The sequence below is a fragment of the Salvelinus alpinus genome, chromosome 26 (genome assembly GCF_045679555.1).
Source record: "Salvelinus alpinus chromosome 26, SLU_Salpinus.1, whole genome shotgun sequence".
NCBI classification, from domain to species: Eukaryota; Metazoa; Chordata; class Actinopteri; order Salmoniformes; family Salmonidae; genus Salvelinus; species Salvelinus alpinus.
Window position 1 is genome coordinate 42,679,487 of NC_092111.1, and position 21,773 is coordinate 42,701,259.

The following is a 21,773-nucleotide window of genomic DNA, read 5'->3' on the forward strand; positions in this document are numbered from 1 at the left end:
ACGGGGAGGGAGACGGGGAGGAAGACGGGGAGTGAGACGGGGAGGGAGACGGGGCGGGAGACAAGGAGGGATACAGGGAGGAAGACGGGGAGTGAGACGGGGAGGGAGACGGGGAGGGAGACGGGGAGGAAGACGGGGAGGGAGACGGGGAGGAAGACGGGGAGTGAGACGGGGAGTGAGACGGGGAGGGAGACGGGGAGGAAGACGGGGAGGGAGACGGGGAGGGAGACGGGGAGGGAGACGGGGAGGGAGACGGGGAGGGAGACAGGATGCTAAACATCTTCTACCCTGTAGAGGCAACAAGATCTCACTTTCTCACTTCATTGTTCAACGTCTGTCTAGGAGGGGGGATAAACATTTTGAAGGTTATGTTTTAGCATGAATTCCCACTGATTAAGGTAAGGGTTAAGGTTTGAAACAGAACGTGTGGTTTAAGCCTTCCTCTATCGCCCTCCACGTCGCCCAGCCACAAGTCTACTAGATGGTATTAGGAGCTAACGACGCCCTAGCCAGCCACAAATCTACTAGATGGTATTAGGCGCTAACGTCGCCCTAGCCAGCCACAAGTCTACTAGATGGTATTAGGCGCTAACAACGCCCTAGCAAGCCACAAGTCTACTAGATGGTATTAGGCGCTAACGTCGCCCTAGCCAGCCACAAGCCTACTAGATGGTATTAGGCGCTAACGTCGCCCTAGCCAGCCACAAGCCTACTAGATGGTATTAGGAGCTAACGTCACCCTAGCCAGCCACAAGTCTACTAGATGGTACTAGGCGCTAACGTCGCCCTAGCCAGCCACAAGCCTACTAGATGGTATTAGGCGCTAACGTCGCCCTAGCAAGCCACAAGCCTACTAGATGGTATTAGGCGCTAACGTCGCCCTAGCAAGCCACAAGCCTACTGGATGGTATTAGGCGCTAATGTCGCCCTAGCCAGCCACAAGCCTACTAGATGGTATTAGGCGCTAACGTCGAACTAGCCAGCCACAAGCCTACTAGATGGTATTAGGCGCTAACGTCGAACTAGCCAGCCACAAGCCTACTAGATGGTATTAGGCGCTAACGTCGCCCTAGCCAGCCACAAGCCTACTAGATGGTATTAGGCGCTAACGTCGCCCTAGCCAGCCACAAGCCTACTAGATGGTATTAGGCGCTAACGTCGCCCTAGCCAGCCACAAGCCTACTAGATGGTATTAGGCGCTAACGTCGCCCTAGCCAGCCACAAGCTTACTAGATGGTATTAGGCGCTAACGTCGCCCTAGCCAGCCACAAGTCTACTAGATGGTATTAGGCGCTAACGTCGCCCTAGCCAGCCGCAAGCCTACTAGATGGTATTAGGCGCTAACGTCGCCCTAGCAAGCCACGAGCCTACTAGATGGTATTAGGCGCTAACGTCGCCCTAGCAAGCCACAAGACTACTAGATGGTATTAGGCGCTAACGTCGCCCTAGCCAGCCACAAGCCTACTAGATGGTATTAGGCGCTAACGTCGCCCTAGCAAGCCACAAGTCTACTAGATGGTATTAGGCGCTAACGTCGCCCTAGCAAGCCACAAGTCTACTAGATGGTATTAGGCGCTAACGTCGCCCTAGCAAGCCACAAGTCTACTAGATGTTACTAGGCGCTAACGTCGCCCTAGCAAGCCACAAGTCTACTAGATGGTATTAGGCGCTAACGTCGCCCTAGCAAGCCACAAGTCTACTAGATGTTACTAGGCGCTAACGTCGCCCTAGCAAGCCACAAGCCTACTAGATGGTATTAGGCGCTAACGTCGCCCTAGCAAGCCACAAGCCTACTAGATGGTATTAGGAGCTAACGTCGCCCTAGCAAGCCACAAGTCTACTAGATGGTATTAGGCGCTAACGTCGCCCTAGCAAGCCACAAGTCTACTAGATGTTACTAGGCGCTAACGTCGCCCTAGCAAGCCACAAGTCTACTAGATTTTACTAGGCGCTAACGTCGCCCTAGCAAGCCACAAGTCTACTAGATGGTATTAGGCGCTAACGTCGCCCTAGCCAGCCACAAGACTACTAGATGGTATTAGGCGCTAACGTCGCCCTAGCAAGCCACAAGACTACTAGATGGTAGTAGGCGCTAACGTCGCCCTAGCCAGCCACAAGTCTACTAGATGGTATTAGGAGCTAACGTCGCCCTAGCCAGCCACAAGCCTACTAGATGGTATTAGGAGCTAACGTCGCCCTAGCCAGCCACAAGCCTACTAGATGGTATTAGGTGCTAACGTCGCCCTAGCCAGCCACAAGCCTACTAGATGGTATTAGGCGCTAACGTCGCCCTAGCCAGCCACAAGCCTACTAGATGGTATTAGGCGCTAATGTCGCCCTAGCCAGCCACAAGCCTACTAGATGGTATTAGGCGCTAACGTCGCCCTAGCAAGCCACAAGCCTACTAGATGGTATTAGGCGCTAACGTCGCCCTAGCAAGCCACAAGCCTACTAGATGGTATTAGGCGCTAACGTCGCCCTAGCCAACCACAAGACTACTAGATGGTATTAGGCGCTAACGTCGCCCTAGCAAGCCACAAGACTACTAGATGGTATTAGGCGCTAACGTCGCCCTAGCCAACCACAAGACTACTAGATGGTATTAGGCGCTAACGTCGCCCTAGCAAGCCACAAGACTACTAGATGGTATTAGGCGCTAACGTCGCCCTAGCCAACCACAAGACTACTAGATGGTATTAGGCGCTAACGTCGCCCTAGCCAACCACAAGACTACTAGATGGTATTAGGCGCTAACGTCGCCCTAGCAAGCCACAAGCCTAATAGATGTTATTAGGCGCTAACGTTGCCCTAGCCAACCACAAGACTACTAGATGGTATTAGGCGCTAACGTCGCCCTAGCCAACCACAGTGTCCAGGTTGTCAGTGTCCACTCTCTCTGAGGCTTCTGTTGCCCACCTCTTTTCAGATGCTATGCTGGACAGCAAGCTTTTCAGGTCTGATTGTATTTTATTCTCAGCTGATTGACCCTCTGCATTTTAGGCTGTACAGCTTTTGTCATACATTATACAGTATATACTAAAATATGTGGATTCGGCTATTTCAGCCACACCCGTTTGCCGACAGCCATGCAATCTCCATAGACAAACATTGGCAGAAGAATGGCCCGTACTGAAGAACTCGGTGACTTTCAACGTGGCACCGTCATAGGATATTACTTCTAGATCTGCATCAGTGTGCTGTTATTGTGAAGTGGAAACGTCTAGGAGCAACAATGGCTCAGCCGCGAAGTGGTAGGCCACACAAGCTCACAGAACGGGACCGCAGAGTGCTGAAGCGCACATAGAGTAATAATTGTCTGTCCTCGGTTGCAACACTCACTACCGAGTTCCAAACTGCCTCTGGAAGCAATGTCAGCACAATAACTGTTCGTCGGGAGCTTCATGAAATGGGTTTCCATGGCCGAGCAGCTGCACACAAGCCTAAGATCACCATGCGCAATGTCAAGCGTTGGCTGGAGTGGTGTAAAACTCTCTGCCATTGGACTCTGGAGCAGTGGAAACACGTTCTCTGGAGTGATGAATCACGCTTCACCATCTGCCAGTCCAACAGAGGAATCTGGGTTTGGTGGAAGCCAGGATAACACTACCTGCCCCAATGCAGAGTGTCAACTTTAAGGTTTGGTGGAGCACAAATAATGGTCTGGGGATGTTTTTCATAGTTTGAGCTAGGCCCTTAGTTCCAGTGAAGGGAAATCGTAATGCTACAACCCACAATGACATTCTAGACAATTCTGTGCTTCCAACTTTGTATCAACAGTTTGGGGAAGGCCCTTTCCTGTTTCAGCATGACAATGCCCCTGTGCACAAAGCGAGGCCCAAACAAAAATGGTTTGTAGAGATCGATGTGAAAGAACTTGACTGGCCTGTACAGAGCCCTGACCTCAATCCCATCGAACACCTTTGGGATGAATTGGAACGCCGACTGCGAGCCAGGCCTACTCGACCAACATCAGTGCCCAACCCTCACTAATGCTCTTGTGGCTGAATGGAAGCAAGTCCCCGCAGCAATGTTCCAACATCTAGTGGAAAGCCTTCCCAGAAGAGTGGAGGCTGTTATGACAGCAAAGGGGGGACCAACTCCATATTGATGCCCATGATTTTGGAATGAGATGTTCGCAGAGCAGGTGTCCGCATACTTTTGGTCATGTAGTGTACCTTCTGTAAAACTCATGCACAAGACTCCTAAATGCACTTTTTACAACAGTATATACGGCTACAGCTGATGCAGACAGATTTTTATTTATTTATTTATTTCACCTTTATTTAACCAGGTAGGCAAGTTGAGAACAAGTTCTCATTTACAACTGCGACCTGGCCAAGATAAAGCAAAGCAGTTCGACACATACAACAACACAGAGTTACACATGGAATAAAACAAACATACAGTCAATAATACAGTAGAAAAATAAGTCTATATACAATGTGAGCAAATGAGGTGAGATAAGGGAGGTGAAGGCAAAAAAAAGGCCACGGTGGCGAAGTAAATACAATATAGCAAGTAAAACACTGGAATGGTTGATTTGCAGTGGGAGAATGTGCAAAGTAGAGATAGAAATAATGGGGTGCAAAGGAGCAAAATAAATAAATAAATACAGTAGGGGAAGAGGTAGTTGTTTGGGCTAAATTATAGCTGAGCTATGTACAGGTGCAGTAATCTGTGAGCTGCTCTGGCAGCTGGTGCTTAAAGCTAGTGAGGGAGAGATTTTTGTAGTTCGTTCCAGTCACTGGCAGCAGAGAACTGGAAGGAGAGGCGGCCAAAGGAAGAATTGGTTTTGGGGGTGACCAGAGAGATATACCTGCTGGAGCACGTGCTACAGGTGGGTGCTGCCATGGTGACCAGCGAGCTGAGATAAGGGGGGACTTTACCTAGCAGGGTCAGATAAACACAGCTACAGCTGATGCAGACAGATAAACACAGCTACAGCTGATGCAGACAGATAAACACAGCTACAGCTGATGCAGACAGATAAACACAGCTACAGCTGATGCAGACAGATAAACACAGCTACAGCTGATGCAGACAGATAAACACAGCTACAGCTGATGCAGACAGATAACACAGCTACAGCTGATGCAGACAGATAAACACAGCTACAGCTGATGCAGACAGATAAACACAGCTACAGCTGATGCAGACAGATAAACACAGCTACAGCTGATCCAGACAGATAAACACAGCTACAGCTGATGCAGACAGATAAACACAGCTACAGCTGATGCAGACAGATACACAGCTAGTGTGTGTGTGTGTGTGTGTGTGTGTGTGTGTGTCGGTGCATATTTCAGTTACACATACATGTCAGTACACACAACCAGTAGGTCACATGTCAGAACACACAACCAGTAGGTCACATGTCAGTACATACATACAACCAGTAGGTCACATGTCAGTACATACAACCAGTAGGTCACATGTCAGTACATACAACCAGTAGGTCACATGTCACTACATGCAACCAGTAGGTCACATGTCAGTACATACAACCAGTAGGTCACATGTCACTACATGCAACCAGTAGGTCATATGTCAGTACACACAACCAGTAGGACACATGTCAGTACATGCAACCAGTAGGTCACATGTCAGTACATACATACAACCAGTAGGTCACATGTCAGTACATACAACCAGTAGGTCACATGTCAGAACACACAACCAGTAGGTCACATGTCAGTACATACATACAACCAGTAGGTCACATGTCAGTACATATAACCAGTAGGTCACATGTCAGTATATATAACCAGTAGGTCACATGTCAGTACACACAACCAGTAGGTCACATGTCAGTACATACAACCAGTAGGTCACATGTCAGTACATACAACCAGTAGGTCACATGTCAGTACATACAACCAGTAGGTTACATGTCAGTACATACAACCAGTAGGTCATATGTCAGTATATACACAAAACCAGTAGGTCACATGTCAGTACATACACACAACCAGTAGGTCACATGTCAGTACACACAACCAGTAGGTCACATGTCAGTACATACATACAACCAGTAGGTCACATGTCAGTACATACAACCAGTAGGTCACATGTCAGTACATACAACCAGTAGGTCACATGTCAGTACATACATACAACCAGTAGGTCACATGTCAGTACATACATACAACCAGTAGGTCACATGTCAGTACATACAACCAGTAGGTCACATGTCAGTACATACAACCAGTAGGTCACATGTCAGTATATACAACCAGTAGGTCACATGTCAGTACACACAACCAGTAGGTCACATGTCAGCACATACAACCAGTAGGTCACATGTCAGTACATACAACCAGTAGGTCACATGTCAGTACACACAACCAGTAGGTCACATGTCAGTACATACAACCAGTAGGTCACATGTCAGTACACACAACCAGTAGGTCCATGTCAGTACACACAACCAGTAGGTCACATGTCAGTACATACAACCAGTAGGTCACATGTCAGTACATACAACCAGTAGGTCACATGGTGGAGAGGCTTTGCGAGGTGTTGCTTTACTAGTTTCTGAAACCAGGTTTGCTGTCCACCTGTGTTATATTAGACAGAAGGGAGTTCCATGCACTCATGGCTCTGAATATTACTTTATGATTCCTTGAATTAGTTCTGGACCTGGGGACTGTTAAAAGACCCCTGTTGGCATGTCTGGAGGGGTAAGTGTGTGTGTAAGTTGACTTATGTAAACTATTTAGAATTTCCAACATATTAATGTTTCTTATCTTATAAAAACAAGACGTGATGCAGTCAGTCTGTCCTCAACTCTTAGCCAAGAGAGACTGGCATGAATAGTATCTATATCAGCCCTCTGATTACAATGAAGAGCAAAACGTGACGCTCTGTTCTGGGCCAGCTGCAGCTCAACTAGGTCTTTCCTTGCAAAGGTTGACCATATGACTGGAGAATAATCAAGATAAGACACAACTAGAGCCTGCAGGATTTGCTTTGTGGAGTGTGGTGTCAAAAAAAAAACAGAGCATCTCTTTATTACGGACAGACCTCTCCCCATCTTTACAACCATTGAATCTATATGTTTTGACCATGACAGTTTACAATCTAAGGTAATGCCAAGTAATTTAGTTTCCTCAACTTGTTCAACAGCCACACCATTCATAACCAGATTCACTGGAGGTTTAGATCTTAGGGAATGATGTGTACCAAATACAATCTCTTGGTTTTAGAGATGTTCAGGAACAGTTTATTACTGGCCACCCATTCCAAAACAGACTGCAACTCTTCATTAAGGGTTTTAGTGACTTCATTAGCTGTGGTTGCTCATGCATTATATTGTTGAATCATCAGCATACATGGACAGACATGCAACTGCTCGGCCTCCCGACCGCAAGGCACAACAGAGGGTAGTGCGTACGGCCCAGTATATCACTGGGGCCAAGCTTCCCGCCATCCAGGACCACTATACCAGGCGGTGTCAGAGGAAGGCCCTAAAAATTGTCAGACTCCAGCCACCTAGTCATAGACTGTTCTCTCTGCTACCACACGGCAAGCGGTACCGGAGAGCCAAGTCTAGGTCCAAGAGGCTTCTAAACAGCTTCCCCCAAGCCATAAGACTCCTGAACAGACCCCTCTTTTACGCTGCTGCTACTCTCTGTTTATTATGTATGCATGGTCTGGGTACAGGTACCCCCTGTATATAGCCTCGCTATTGTTATTTTACGGCTGCTGTTTAATTATTTGTTACTCTTATTTAAATGTTTTTGTACTTATCTATTTTTTAATTATCACATTTTTCTTCTTAACTTCTTAATTCCAGTGGCAGGTCATTGATTAAAAAAAAAAGAGTAGAGGGCCTAGAGAGCTGCCCTGCGATACACCACACTTTACATGTTTGACATTACAGAAGCTTTCATTAAAAACACCCTCAGTTCTATTAGATATATATCTCTGAATCCATAATCTGGCAAAAGTTGAAAAGCCATAACACCTACAGTACCAGTCAAAAGTTTGGACACACCTTCTCATTCCAGGGTTTTCCTTTGTTTACTAGTTTCTACATTGTAGAATAACAGAGAAGACATCAAAAATATGAATAAACACATACGGAATCATGTAGTAAGGGAAAAAGTGTTAAACAAATCTAAATATATTTTATATTTGAGATTCTTCAAAGTAGCCACCCTTTGCCTTGATGACAGCTTTGCACACACTTGGCATTCTCTCAACCAGCTTCATGAGGTAGTCACCTGGAATGCATTTCAATTAATAGGTGTTTTGACTGGATTGACTGACCTTCATGTCTTAAAGTAATGATGTCATTTCTCTGTGCTTATTTGAGCTGTTCTTGCCATAATATGGACTTGGTCTTTTACCAAATGGGGTTATCTTCTGTATACCACCCTTACCTTGTCACAACACAACTGGTTGGCTCAAACGCATTAAGAAGGAAAGAAATTCCACATATTAACTTTTAACAAGGCACACCTGTTAATTGAAATGCATTCCAGGTGACTACCTCATGAAGCTGGTTGAGAGAATGCCAAGAGTGTGCAAAACTTTCATCACGGCAAAGGGTGGCTACTTTGAAGAATCTAAAATATATTTTGATTTGTTTAACACTTTTTTTGGTTACGACATGATTCCATATGTGTTATTTCATAGTTGTAATGTCTTCACTAAAATTCTACAATGTAGAAAATAGTCCAAATGAAGTAAAACCCTTAAATGAGTTGGTGTGTTCAAACTGGTACTAGATTGGTACTGTACATTTTCTCTTTCAACAGGTTATGGTCAATAATATCAAAGGCTGCACTGCAATCTAACAGTACAGCTCCCGCAATCAATTTCTTTCAACCAATCATCAGTCATTTGTGTCAGTGCAGTATGTGTTGAGTGCCCTTCTCTATAAGCAAGCTAAAAGTCAGTGTACAGAGAAATAGCATTGTGTTTGGTTAAACCGTTTGCTAAGAGCTGGCAGCTGATAGGACTGCTGTTCCAACCACTCTTGGGTAGCAGAATGACATTGGTTTCTCTTCCTGGCCTGAGGACAAAGACTTTCCTCTCGGCTCAGATTAAAGATATGACAGATAGGAGTGGCTATAGAGTCAGCTACCCTCCTCAGTAGCTTTCCCTCTACGTTGTCAATGCCCAGGAGGTTTGCCATTATTGATCGTATATTTTAGCATATCATTTATGTGAGCATTATTATATTATGAAAACCCAAAAGTAATGTGAAATGCATAACAGCAATATATTTAGTTTACTTCGCTATGACATCACTAGCCAGCCAGCAGCAGGCCTGGGCAGAGCATTGCACTCTGGGAACCGAAATGCACTCTGGGAATCGTAGTTTACCGTGTAGACTAGGGCAATATAGACGCTTACAAAATTAGCTTGAAAGTGATCATTCGTGCTGTATAACTAACAAAAACTATAAAACATTGACATTATTAGCCAATCTTACAGTATTGATATAATAAGCTAACAGTATAATAACTAATAACTGCGTAACTTGGTTACATAAAACATTTATCTTTTGTTCTTCTCTAGTAAATTAAACGGTAGATTTCCACGTGTCACAAGGTCATGACATTTCAAATGAGTCTACTTGAATGAAAATGTCACCTTCCCCAAATCAATGAAAATTGATGTTGTTTTTCTTCGAACCCAACTCTTCAAATTTGCAGCGCATTTTAAACTTGTAATTGAGATGCAGTAGGCTAGGTATGTCCATCTTTTTGACAGCTGGTTAATCCTAGCTCGCTTATTAACAAATCTGTCAACTTTTGTACTCCCTGAAAAGGTCGGGTGCTACTTAGATGTTAGGAAAAGGTTTTCCAAAGCTCGCTTCTTGAGAAAATGTAGTTAACAAGCTACGGGCGTGAAGGTATGTCGTCGTTTGAAGTAGAACCCTGTCAGCATTATCTCTCTCCTCTCGCTTCTCATAAGTGCCTCGCGCTGTGTCGCTGATTCAGCGTTGGATGTGCAAGTAGCCAGTAGGTGCAGCACATACAGAATAGGGGCTCTGGTCTAAAGTAGTGCACTACTACCCTACTGACCCTGGTCTAAAGTAGTGCACTACTACCCTACTGACCCTGGTCTAAAGTAGTGCACTACTAACATACTGACCCTGGTCTAAAGTAGTGCACTACTACCCTACTGACCCTGGTCTAAAGTAGTGCACTACTACCCTATAGACCCTGGTCTAAAGTAGTGCACTACTACCCTACCTTAGGGTCAGTCTGTTATATCCGGAGTATTTCTCCTGTCTTATGCGGTGTCCTGTGTGAATTTAAGTATGCTCTCTCTAATTCTTTCTTTCTTTCTTTCTTTCTTTCTTTCTTTCTTTCTTTCTTTCTTTCTTTCTTTCTTTCTTTCTCTCTCTTGGAGGATCTGAGCCCTAGGAACATGCCTCAGGACTACCTGGCATGATGACTCCTTGCTGTCCCCTGTCCACCTGGTCGTGCTGCTGCTCCAGTTTCAACTGTTCTACCTGCGGCTATGGAACCCAGACCTGTTCACCGGACGTGCTACCTGCCCCAGACCTGCTGTTTTCAACTCTCTAGGGACAGCAGTAGCAGTAGAGATACTCTGAATGATCGGCTATGAAAAGCCAACTGACATTTACTCCTGAGGTGCTGACCTGTTGCACCCTCGACAATCACTGTGATTATTATTATTTGACCCTGCTGGTCATCTATGAGCATTTGAACATCTTGGCCATGTTCTGTTATAATCTCCACCCGGCACAGCCAGAAGAGGACTGGCCACCCTTCATAGCTCTCTAGGTTTCTTCCTAGGTTCTGGCCTTTCTAGGGAGTTTTTCCTAGCCACCGTACTTCTACACCTGCATTACTTGCTGTTTGGGGTGCAGAGGCGCCAAAATGAACCCGGCCGTAAATGTGAGCTAATCCGGTCGCTCACTCCACAATCGACCTGACTCTCGAACATCAAGCAGCCTTGGAGGAGAAAAAAAAAATGAGTACTCTCACTGTCTAGCTACTTGTTAGTAAACAGAATAGGAGACACAATAACTGTACAAAACATTAAAAATACCTTCCTAATATTAAGTGGCACGTCTCCATTCAACCCAATTCCCTTAAAGAGTGTCTGTCTTAGCCAACTGGGATATGGAGATACAACAGACAAGGTCCTATGACCAAAGTTCCCTCGGCTGCGCAGAAGAAACGCCAGTCGGCGCAGAGACGCACGAGATTGATCTTCACTGAGTTCGCCCCTATTGGTTTGCACCAATATACGTCAACGTTTTTTTTCTGTGATTCAATAAACATTATATCAGCCCCTTTTCAATGCAACAAAACTCATTTAACATTCTGTGATTTCGTTGTAGGCAGAGCCTAGAGGGCAAAGGTGTGGAAATCTATGGCCTTGGTAGCCCACGAGCTGTGCGTCTATCACCTCAGGAGTAAAATGCGCTTTTCAGTTCAGATCAGATTTGTATCCCTTTCAGGAAACTAGGCGTATGTCGCAAGTCAGACACCATGATAGTATGATACTATGATACCACGATACTTTAAAGACACCATGATACTACTCTGGTATTTATATACACCATGATACTACTCTGGTATTTATATACACCATGATACTACTCTGGTATTTATATAAATCATGATACTACACTGGTATATAGAGACAATGACTCTGTGTTCATATCAGATTTGTCCTCAATGGCAGAGAACTGACAGCGTGAATGAAAACCATCACACAGACCCCTCGCTAGGGAACCGACTTTCCACACGTTACTTTGTTTGATTGATTTGTTTGATCTCCGTTGGAAACCAGCCTCCATTGGAAACAAGCCTCCATTGGAAACCAGCCTCCCAGTCTCCATTGGAAACCAGCCTCCCAGTCTCCATTGGAAACCAGCCTCCCAGCCTCCATTGGAAACCAGCCTCCATTCGGAACCCAGACTCCCAGCCTCCATTGGAAACCAGCCTCCCAGCCTCCATTGGAAACCAGCCTCCCAGCCTCCACTGGAAACCAGCCTCCCAGCCTCCACTGGAAACCAGCCTCCCAGCCTCCATTGGAAACCAGCCTCCCAGCCTCCATTGGAAACCAGCCTCCCAGCCTCCATTGGAAACCAGCCTCCCAGCCTCCATTGGAAACCAGCCTCCCAGCCTCTATTGGAAACCAGCCTCCCAGCCTCCATTGGAAACCAGCCTCCCAGCCTCCATTGGAAACCAGCCTCCCAGCCTCCATTGGAAACCAGCCTCCCAGCCTCTATTGGAAACCAGCCTCTCAGCCTCCATTGGAAACCACCCTCACACTCTCCATTGGAAACAAGCCTCCCAGTCTCTATTGGAAACCAGCCTCCCAGCCTCCATTGGAAACAAGCCTCCCAGCCTCCATTGGAAACCAGCCTCCCAGCCTCCATTGGAAACAAGCCTCCCAGCCTCCATTGGAAACAAGCTTCCCAGCCTCCATTGGAAACAAGCCTCCCATCCTCCATTGGAAACAAGCCTCCCAGCCTCCATTGGAAACCAGCCTCCCAGCCTCCATTGGAAACAAGCCTCCCAGCCTCCATTGGAAACAAGCCTCCCAGCCTCCATTGGAAACAAGCCTCCCAGCCTCCATTGGAAACCAGCCTCCCAGCCTCTATTGGAAACCAGCCTCCCAGCCTCCATTGGAAACCAACCTCCAAGCCTCTATTGGAAACCAGCCTCCCAGCCTCCATTGGAAACAAAACCTCCCAGCCAGCCGCCTCTGCTCCTCTCTCGGCTGGCAGATGCAGCTGTTGTGTTTCGAACTTTGCACTTTATTTAATAATTTCCTCCAAACTGCTTGTGCAGGTCAACGAGTGTCTGCGTAGCCAGGCGTTAAAATAGAACTAGTTTCTAAAGAGACACTCCACACGCTGCAATTCCCCTCCTTATTGGAAATCACAAACCCACGTGGATGCTTGAAAGACAAACAAGAAGAGATTAACTAAGTAGGTTTCCCTTTTTATTTACATTGACATTTGAGTCATTTAACAGACACTCTCATCCAGAGAGACTTACAGTTAGTGCTTTCATCTTAAGATAGCTAGGTGGGACAACCACACATCACAGTCATATTCAGTACATTTTCCCTCAATAAAGCAGCTCTCAGGAAAGTCAGAATTAGTAAGGGGGAAACAGTCCAGTGTGAGTGTTAGATCAGGAAGGCCGTGAGCGTTGGTTCAGGAAGGCCGTGAGCGTTAGTTCAGGAAGGCCGGGAGCGTTAGTTCCGGAAGGCAGTGAGCGTTAGTTCGGGAAGGCCGGGAGTGTTAGTTCAGGAAGGCCGGGAGCGTTAGTTCCGGAAGGCAGTGAGCGTTAGTTCAGGAAGGCAGTGAGTGTTAGTTCAGGAAGGCCGGGAGCGTTAGTTCAGGAAGGCCGGGAGCGTTAGTTCAGGAAGGCCGGGAGCGTTAGTTCAGGAAGGCCGGGAGTGTTAGTTCAGGAAGGCCGGGAGCGTTAGTTCAGGAAGGCCGGGAGCGTTAGTTCAGGAAGGCCGGGAGCGTTAGTTCAGGAAGGCCGGGAGCGTTAGTTCAGGAAGGCCGTGAGCGTTAGTTCAGGAAGGCCGGGAGCGTTAGTTCAGGAAGGCCGGGAGCGTTAGTTCAGGAAGGCCTGGAGCATTAGTACAGGAAGGCCGGGAGCATTAGTTCAGGAAGGCCGGGAGCGTTAGTTCAGGAAGGCCGGGAGCGTTAGTTCCGGAAGGCAGTGAGCGTTAGTTCGGGAAGGCCGGGAGCGTTAGTTCAGGAAGGCCGGGAGCGTTAGTTCCGGAAGGCAGTGAGCGTTAGTTCAGGAAGGCAGTGAGTGTTAGTTCAGGAAGGCCGGGAGCGTTAGTTCAGGAAGGCCGGGAGCGTTAGTTCAGGAAGGCCGGGAGCGTTAGTTCAGGAAGGCCGGGAGCGTTAGTTCAGGAAGGCCGTGAGCGTTAGTTCAGGAAGGCCGGGAGCGTTAGTTCAGGAAGGCCGGGAGCGTTAGTTCAGGAAGGCCGGGAGCGTTAGTTCAGGAAGGCCGGGAGCGTTAGTTCAGGAAGGACAGGAGCATTAGTACAGGAAGGCCGGGAGCATTAGTTCAGGAAGGCCGGGAGCGTTAGTTCAGGAAGGCCAGGAGCATTAGTACAGGAAGGCCGGGAGCATTAGTTCAGGAAGGCCGGGAGCATTAGTACAGGAAGGCCGTGAGCGTTAGTTCAGGAAGGCCGGGAGCGTTAGTTCAGGAAGGCCGGGAGCGTTAATTCAGGAAGGCCAGGAGCGTTAGTACAGGAAGGCCGTGAGCGTTAGTTCAGGAAGGCCGTGAGCGTTAGTTCAGGAAGGCCGGGAGCGTTAGTTCAGGAAGGCCGGGAGCGTTAGTTCAGGAAGGCCGGGAGCGTTAGGTCAGGAAGGCCGGGAGCGTTAGTTCAGGAAGCTGCCTTTCCGTAGGGTGGGAGCTGCCTTTCCTTAGGGGTGGGAGCTGCCTTTCCGTAGGGGTGGGTGCTGCCTTTCCTTAGGGGTGGGAGCTGCCTTTCCGTAGGGGTGGGAGCTGCCTTTCCGTAGGGGTGGGAGGGCCAAGTGAACGGAAGCGGGGCTGGGGTGTAGAGTTTGAGCATAGCCTGAAGGTAGGGTGGGGCAGTTGCTATCCGTGAATTAATCGTCAGAGTAGAGAAACACAAGATTTCGTATGACTCTGGGCCTCATTTCTACAAAGAACCAGATACAAAGAGAACCATATGCACATCAGGTAAAATAACAACCCAATGTTCATCTCCCAGAACAAACTGCAGGCAACAGCTGTCTATCTATCTGTTTCGCCCGGCCCCAAAATATATATAATTGTCTGTCTGTCTGTTATCTCTTTCATCCTATAGAAGCCTGAACAGAGAAGCATTGAGGTGTGTGTGTGTGTGTGTGTGTGTGTGTGTGTGTGTGTGTGTGTGTGTGTGTGTGTGTGTGTGTGTGTGTGTGTGTGTGTGTGTGTGTGTGTGTGTGTGTGTGTGTGTGTGTGTGTGTGTGTGTGTGTGTGTGTGTGTGTGTGTGTGTGTCCAGGTTGCCTCCTTCCCCTCAACCCTAACCAGGACACCTACACCACCCGGTGCCACAGGAAGGACAAAAAGATAATCAAGGACAACAACCACCCGAGCCACTGCCTGTTCACCCCGCTATCATCCAGAAGGCGAGGTCAGTACAGGTGCGTCAATGCTGGGACCGAGAGACTGAAAAACAGCTTCTATCTCAAGGCCATCAGACTGTTAAACAGCCATCACTATCAACGAGAGGCTGCTGTCCTATATACATAGACTTGAAATCACTGGCCACTTCAACAAAGGAACACTGGTCACTTTAATCATTTTTTACATATTTTGCATTACTCATTTCATATGTATATACCGTATTCTATTCTACTGTATTTTAGTCTATGCCGCTCCGACATTGCTCGTCCAAATATTTATATATTCTTAATTCCATTCCTTTAGATTTGGGTGTATTGTGTGTTTTTGTCAGGTATGTGTAAATGGCTGCAAGGGAGTCAGGCGCAGGAGAGCAGATAGTGGGTAGCAAATGGAGCCTTTTATTTAGGCGAACCAAAATCACACGGCACAACGAACACGAAATACAATACGGGTTGAACATAACCCAGCGCAACCAGCCTAACGTGTGCATACATACAAACAGATAAACAATACCACTCAAAGACATGGGGGAAACAGAGGTTTAAATACATAACACATAATGAGGGGAATGAGAACCAGGTGTGTGGGAAAACGAGACAAAACAAATGGAAAATTAAAAATGGATCGGCGATGGCTAGAAGACCGGCGACGTCGACCGCCGAACACCAACCCGAACAAGGAGAGGCATCGACTTCGGCGGAAGTCATGACAGTATTGTTGTGAAATTGTTAGATATTACTTGTTAGATATTACTGCACTGTCGGAGCTAGAAACACAAGCATTTCACTACACCCGCAATAACATCTGCTAAACACGTGTATGTGACCAATAACATTGTATTTTATTTATATGATACAATATTTAGAATATTACATTCTAATAGTTGACAGATATATTGGTAATAGACTCTCACTAGAATATACCACAATTAACGATGTTTGGATGTGAAAAACACGTTCCAAATGGAACCCTATTCCTTTCTATAATGCCCTACTTTTGACCAGAGCCCTATAGGGTAGTGTACCAATTGGCACACAGACAGGGAGATAAGGAAGCATAGCATTGAAACTAGGAAGCGAAATGTTATTTCTATTCATGAAGGAGCCTAGCTGCAAACCAACAACTGTTGAAATGGAACGGTTTAAATAAAATGTATCTTGCTGTGTTGTGCTGGTGATTTCAGAGGCATTTCACATGCATGAGTTGGTAATAGCACGCACCAGTGGAGGCTCCTCAGAACAGGAAGGGGAGGACGATCCCTTTCAGTGAATTTCATTAAAATAAAAATACTAAAAGTTATCCTTTTCAGATAAAACTACGAAATATCACCAAATAATTGATTAAAACACACTGTTTTGTAAAGAAGGTCTACAGTAGCCTCAACAGCACTCTGTAGAATAGCACCATGGTGTAGCCGGAGGACAGCTAGCTTCCATCCTCCTCTGGGTACATTGACTTCAATACAAAACCAAGGAGGCTCATGGTTCTCACCCCCTTCCATAGACTTACACAGTAATTATGACAACTTCCAGAGCTCTTGCGGCATGAACTGACATGTTTTCCACCCAATCAAAAGATCAGAGAATTAATCTAGTTCTGAAAGGATAAGCTACAGCTAGCTAGCACTGCAGTGCATAAAATGTGGTAAATAGTTGACTCAAAGAGAGAGAAAGAAAATATCTTAAAAAATGAAGGAGAAGCAAGAGAGAGAGAGATATTTCACTGTATTTTTTTCACTGGCACTTAGCTAGCTAATGCAGCTAGCTAGTTTAGCTACTCAAACACCCGGCACAAACAGAGAGGGATGCTATGTTAGCTAGCTGGCTATGACTATCCAACACTGGAACTCTTCCAAGTCAAGCTAAGCTTTTGGTTTTAATAATTTATTGCCACCGGGACCCGCCGGTGTAACTGCTAAACTGCTTGCTGACTGTACACTGTACTGCATGAGAGTAGCGGCTTTACTACCACGTTAGTTCTAGTAGATATGTTAACTATGATGTTAACTAGTTAATATGGTGACAACGATGTAGGCTGTGTGTAGCAGTTAGCTGTAATGATATGAAGGTTTGACTTGGAAAGGTTTTTTCGCCTGGTAACAGACAGCTGATGTGTTGTGCACTGAAGACCACAAGTGAAGGGAAAAGGTGAGAGGAGGAGAAGAGCGCATAGATGGGAGAAGGAATTATACCACGAGTTAAATGATCATGTTGTTTGTATGTGGCTGCTATGAAAGTGAACTGTGTTTGCTTGTGATCAGGGGTGTCTTCATTCCGTCGATTCTGTTGAAAAACTGTTTCTTAAACAGAAGCAAACAAAACGGGGATAAACATACCTGCAATTTGTTTGATAGAAACTCTCATTTGCAACTGTTGGACTAATGATTACACCCTAGATCAGCTAGATGCAGGAGTGTGCAAGGCCGTATTAAATGTGTCACTGTCTGTCACATTGATTACTCACATTATTCTCTCTCCACCTGCGTTATAAACTGGCATTCATAGGCTAGGTGGTGGCATCCTCATGATGGGGTTAGAGAACATTCTAGTATCATGTAGGAGCCTAAACCTATGGATGTTACATTGAACTGTGGGTGAATGGAATATGACTGACAGTAACCTAAACCTATCACTGTTACATTGAACTGTGGGTGAATGGAATATGAATGACAGTAACCTAAACCTATCACTGTTACATTGAACTGGGTGAATATGAATGACAGTAACCTAAACCTATCACTGTTACATTGAACTGGGTGAATATGAATGACAGTAACCTAAACCTATCACTGTTACATTGAACTGGGTGAATATGAATGACAGTAACCTAAACCTATCACTGTTACATTGAACTGTAGGTGAATGGAATATGAATGACAGTAACCTAAACCTATCACTGTAACATTGAACTGGGTGAATATGAATGACAGTAACCTAACCCTATCACTGTTACATTGAACTGTGGGTGAATGGAATATGAATGACAGTCATCCAATATGCTGTAATAGAAATAGGGCCGTGCTCATTAAAACAATGATCTTTCCTCCCTCGTCTGAAACGACAGTGAATCCATTTAACATATGCTCCCTCCCCCACCACTCCATCCCAGAGCGGAAGAGTAATGAATCAAGCTATATAAAAAAAATAATCTATGAACCAATCAACAAACACTGTTTCAGCAAATCTATATCTATATTATAATCACTATAACCCCTGGTGCGGGCTCGTCATTAGACGTTTGATCCAACGGACCCATTTTTTTTTCTCCAATTGACTTGTGTCGAGAACATAATTGATTCGTCAACACAAACTGGAGGATTTTGTCTCCTTTTTTTTTGGTTTACGAAAGGATGCACTGATGTGGTGGATAACAAAGGGAGAGAGAGAGAGAGAGAGAGAGAGAGAGAGAGAGAGAGAGAGAGAGAGCGATAACCGTCATATAAACGGCCTGCCGACCTGCAGTAAAACAGTTGGTTACAAAGTCTAAGGTGCTGGCGCTCTATCCCGGGAGGATGAGACCGAGAGATCTTACCGGGGTAGTCTTTCTAGCAGAATCATCACATCGGTGTCCCTCGCCTCGGATACACTTGCTCCCATGTGATTAATTAGCGCTAGCGATTTCGGTGTTAACGTGAAACTCTGCTATAAGACCATTCCTCTTCGGGACACAGCCGCTTTCACAGTCATTTAATATTTCCGTACCGATGGAACGGCATTCGGTCCAAGACATACTGACCGAGCGCCGGTTTCCCTCAGAACGGGATGAGCGTTTTTATTTTTTATTTTGATTGGCCTACTCTTTCTATTGTCGAGTTAATTTGATGTGTGTATTTTTCGTCTTGTGGCAAAGAAAGATCACATTTCTCCCCCGTTGCACAGCTAGCCTTGGCGCAACTTGGTCCTTAGCTGTCAAGTTGACACAGCTGTGAGCCCTATTGACACCAGCCCCGAAGCCTGCTTCAAAGAGACCGAGCCCAAGCTGCTGTGCAGAGCAGGGCTTGCCTTGAACACGGATACTTAGAAAATAAATACATCGACCCAGAACCACTGCAGGTAACAAAAGCCTTTCTATACGAAGACAGTGCGTTTCTTAGACTGGGAAAACATGACATTTGGAAGCCAGAATCCCGCGTTTCGGTTCACGCAAAGGAGCATCTCTCTAGCCTTTCTGTGAAAGCACCTGGGCCCGGTTTCCCCAAAGCATCTTAAGGCTAAGTTAGAACCATAGGATCATTTGGGCTCTTCTCTCTGTCTTGTTTAAAAACGCAAAAGGTCTTACCTTGTCGTTCAGCGAGGTTTTAGACCCGTTTCTTCGTTTGAATAAAACACCAGTATTCCTCGGTTTGTTTCCCCCCGCGTCGGTAAAGGAGGAGAGAAATCCAGCGAGTTGGCTGGTCCGTTATTTTTCTCCGCAGCTCACTGTCTGAGCGCTCTCGCTCTGTCTCTAGCTCACTGAAAGGGCACGCATGGTTCTCTACGTGTGCAGCTGGAGAACGACTGTTTCACGGGAGTCCTTGCGGACCCCAAGTTAAAGGAGGGGCCAAGTCAAGTATAGGGTACCATTAATATTAAATAGCAGCATGATGGATTTTATGTTCTTCACTGTCCTGTGTCCCATCCAGTCTTGTTGGGTCCTTGATTTTGTCTTCAGTAATAAATATCTGTTTGGTCTGTGCCTTTCACTGAATTGTCTTGCTTGTCTGGAACATTGTTGGCACAGATACAGGGGAAAATTAGCCATTATTCTGAATGTTATGTTAGTCACTGCCCTATGCTATATGTACGATCCTGTACCCTGTCCTATGCTATATGTACGATCCTGTACCCTGCCCTATGCTATATGTACTATCCTGTACCCTGTCCTATGCTATATGCACTATCCTGTACCCTGTCCTATGCTATATGTACTATCCTGTAAGTACTATCCTGTACCCTGTCCTATGCTATATGCACTATCCTGTACCCTGTCCTATGCTATATGCACTATCCTGTACCCTGTCCTATGCTATATGCACTATCCTGTATGTACTATCCTGTACCCTGTCCTATCCTGTATGTACTATCCTATACCCTGTCCTATGCTATATGCACTATCCTGTACCCTGTACTATGCTATATATACTATCCTGTACCCTGCCCTATGCTATATGCACTATCCTGTATGTACTATCCTGTACCCTGCCCTATGATATATGTACTATCTTGTACCCTGTCCTATGCTATATGTACTATCCTGTACCCTGCCCTATGCTATATGCACTATCCTGTATGTACTATCCTGTACCCTGCCCTATGCTATATGTACTATCCTGTACCCTGCCCTATGCTATATGCACTATCCTGTACCCTGTCCTTTGCTATATATACTATCCTGTACCCTGCCTTATGCTATGTGTACTATCCTGTATGTACTATCCTGTACCCTGTCCTATGCTATATGCACTATCCTGTACCCTGCCCTATGCTATATGCACTATCCTGTACCCTGTCCTATGCTATATATACTATCCTGTACCCTGCCCTATGCTATATGTACTATCCTGTATGTACTATCCTGTACCCTGCCCTGTGCTATATGTACTATCCTGTATGTACTATCCTGTACCCTGCCCTGTGCTATATGTACTATCCTGTACCCTGCCCTGTGCTATATGTACTATCCTGTACCCTGTCCTATACTATATATACTATCATGTATGTACTATCCTGTATGTACTATCCTGTACCCTGCCCTGTGCTATATGTACTATCCTGTATGTACTATCCTGTACCCTGCCCTGTGCTATATGTACTATCCTGTACCCTGTCCTATGCTATATGTACTATCCTGTATGTACTATCCTGTACCCTGCCCTATGCTATATGTACTATCCTGTACCCTGTCCTATGCTATATATACTATCCTGTACCCTGCACTATGCTATATGCACTATCCTGTATGTACTATCCTGTACCCTGCCCTATGCTATATGCACTATCCTGTACCCTGCCCTATGATATATATACTATCCTGTACCCTGCCCTATGCTATATGTACTATCCTGTACCCTGCCCTATGCTATATGTACTATCCTCTACCCTGCCCTGTGCTATATATACTATCCTGTACCCTGCCCTATGATATATGTACTATCCTGTACCCTGTCCTATGCTATATGTACTATCATGTATGTACTATCCTGTACCCTGCCCTATGCTATATGTACTATCCTGTACCCTGCCCGATGCTATATGTACTATCCTGTACCCTGCCCCATGCTATATGTACTATCCTGTACCCTGTCCCATGCTATATGTACTATCCTGTATGTACTATCCTGTACCCTGTCCTATGCTATATGTACTATCCTGTAACCTGTCCTATGCTATAGGTACTATCCTGTAAGTACTATCCTGTACCCTGCCCTATGCTATATGTACTATCCTGTACCCTGCCCTATGATATATGGACTATCCTGTACCCTGTCCTATGCTATATGTACTATCATGTATGTACTATCCTATACCCTGTCCTATGCTATATGTACTATCCTGTATGTACTCTCCTGTACCCTGCCCTATGCTATATGTACTATCATGTACCCTGCCCTATGCTATATGTACTATCCTGTATGTACTCTCCTGTACCCTGCCCTATGCTATATGTACTATCATGTACCCTGCCCT

General features: G+C 45.9%; 1 protein-coding gene across 1 annotated transcript in view; it reads right to left on the reverse strand.

Moving 5' to 3' along the window:
* The window catches only part of LOC139555338 (disks large-associated protein 3-like), a 293,568-nt gene extending 273,988 nt beyond the window's left edge, over positions 1–19,580 (reverse strand). The window contains exon 1 of the mRNA XM_071369054.1: positions 19,387–19,580. The gene's annotated coding sequence lies outside the window, so the exon portion shown is untranslated. The remainder of the gene's footprint in view (positions 1–19,386) is intronic.
* Between the last annotated feature and the right edge of the window lie 2,193 nt (positions 19,581–21,773).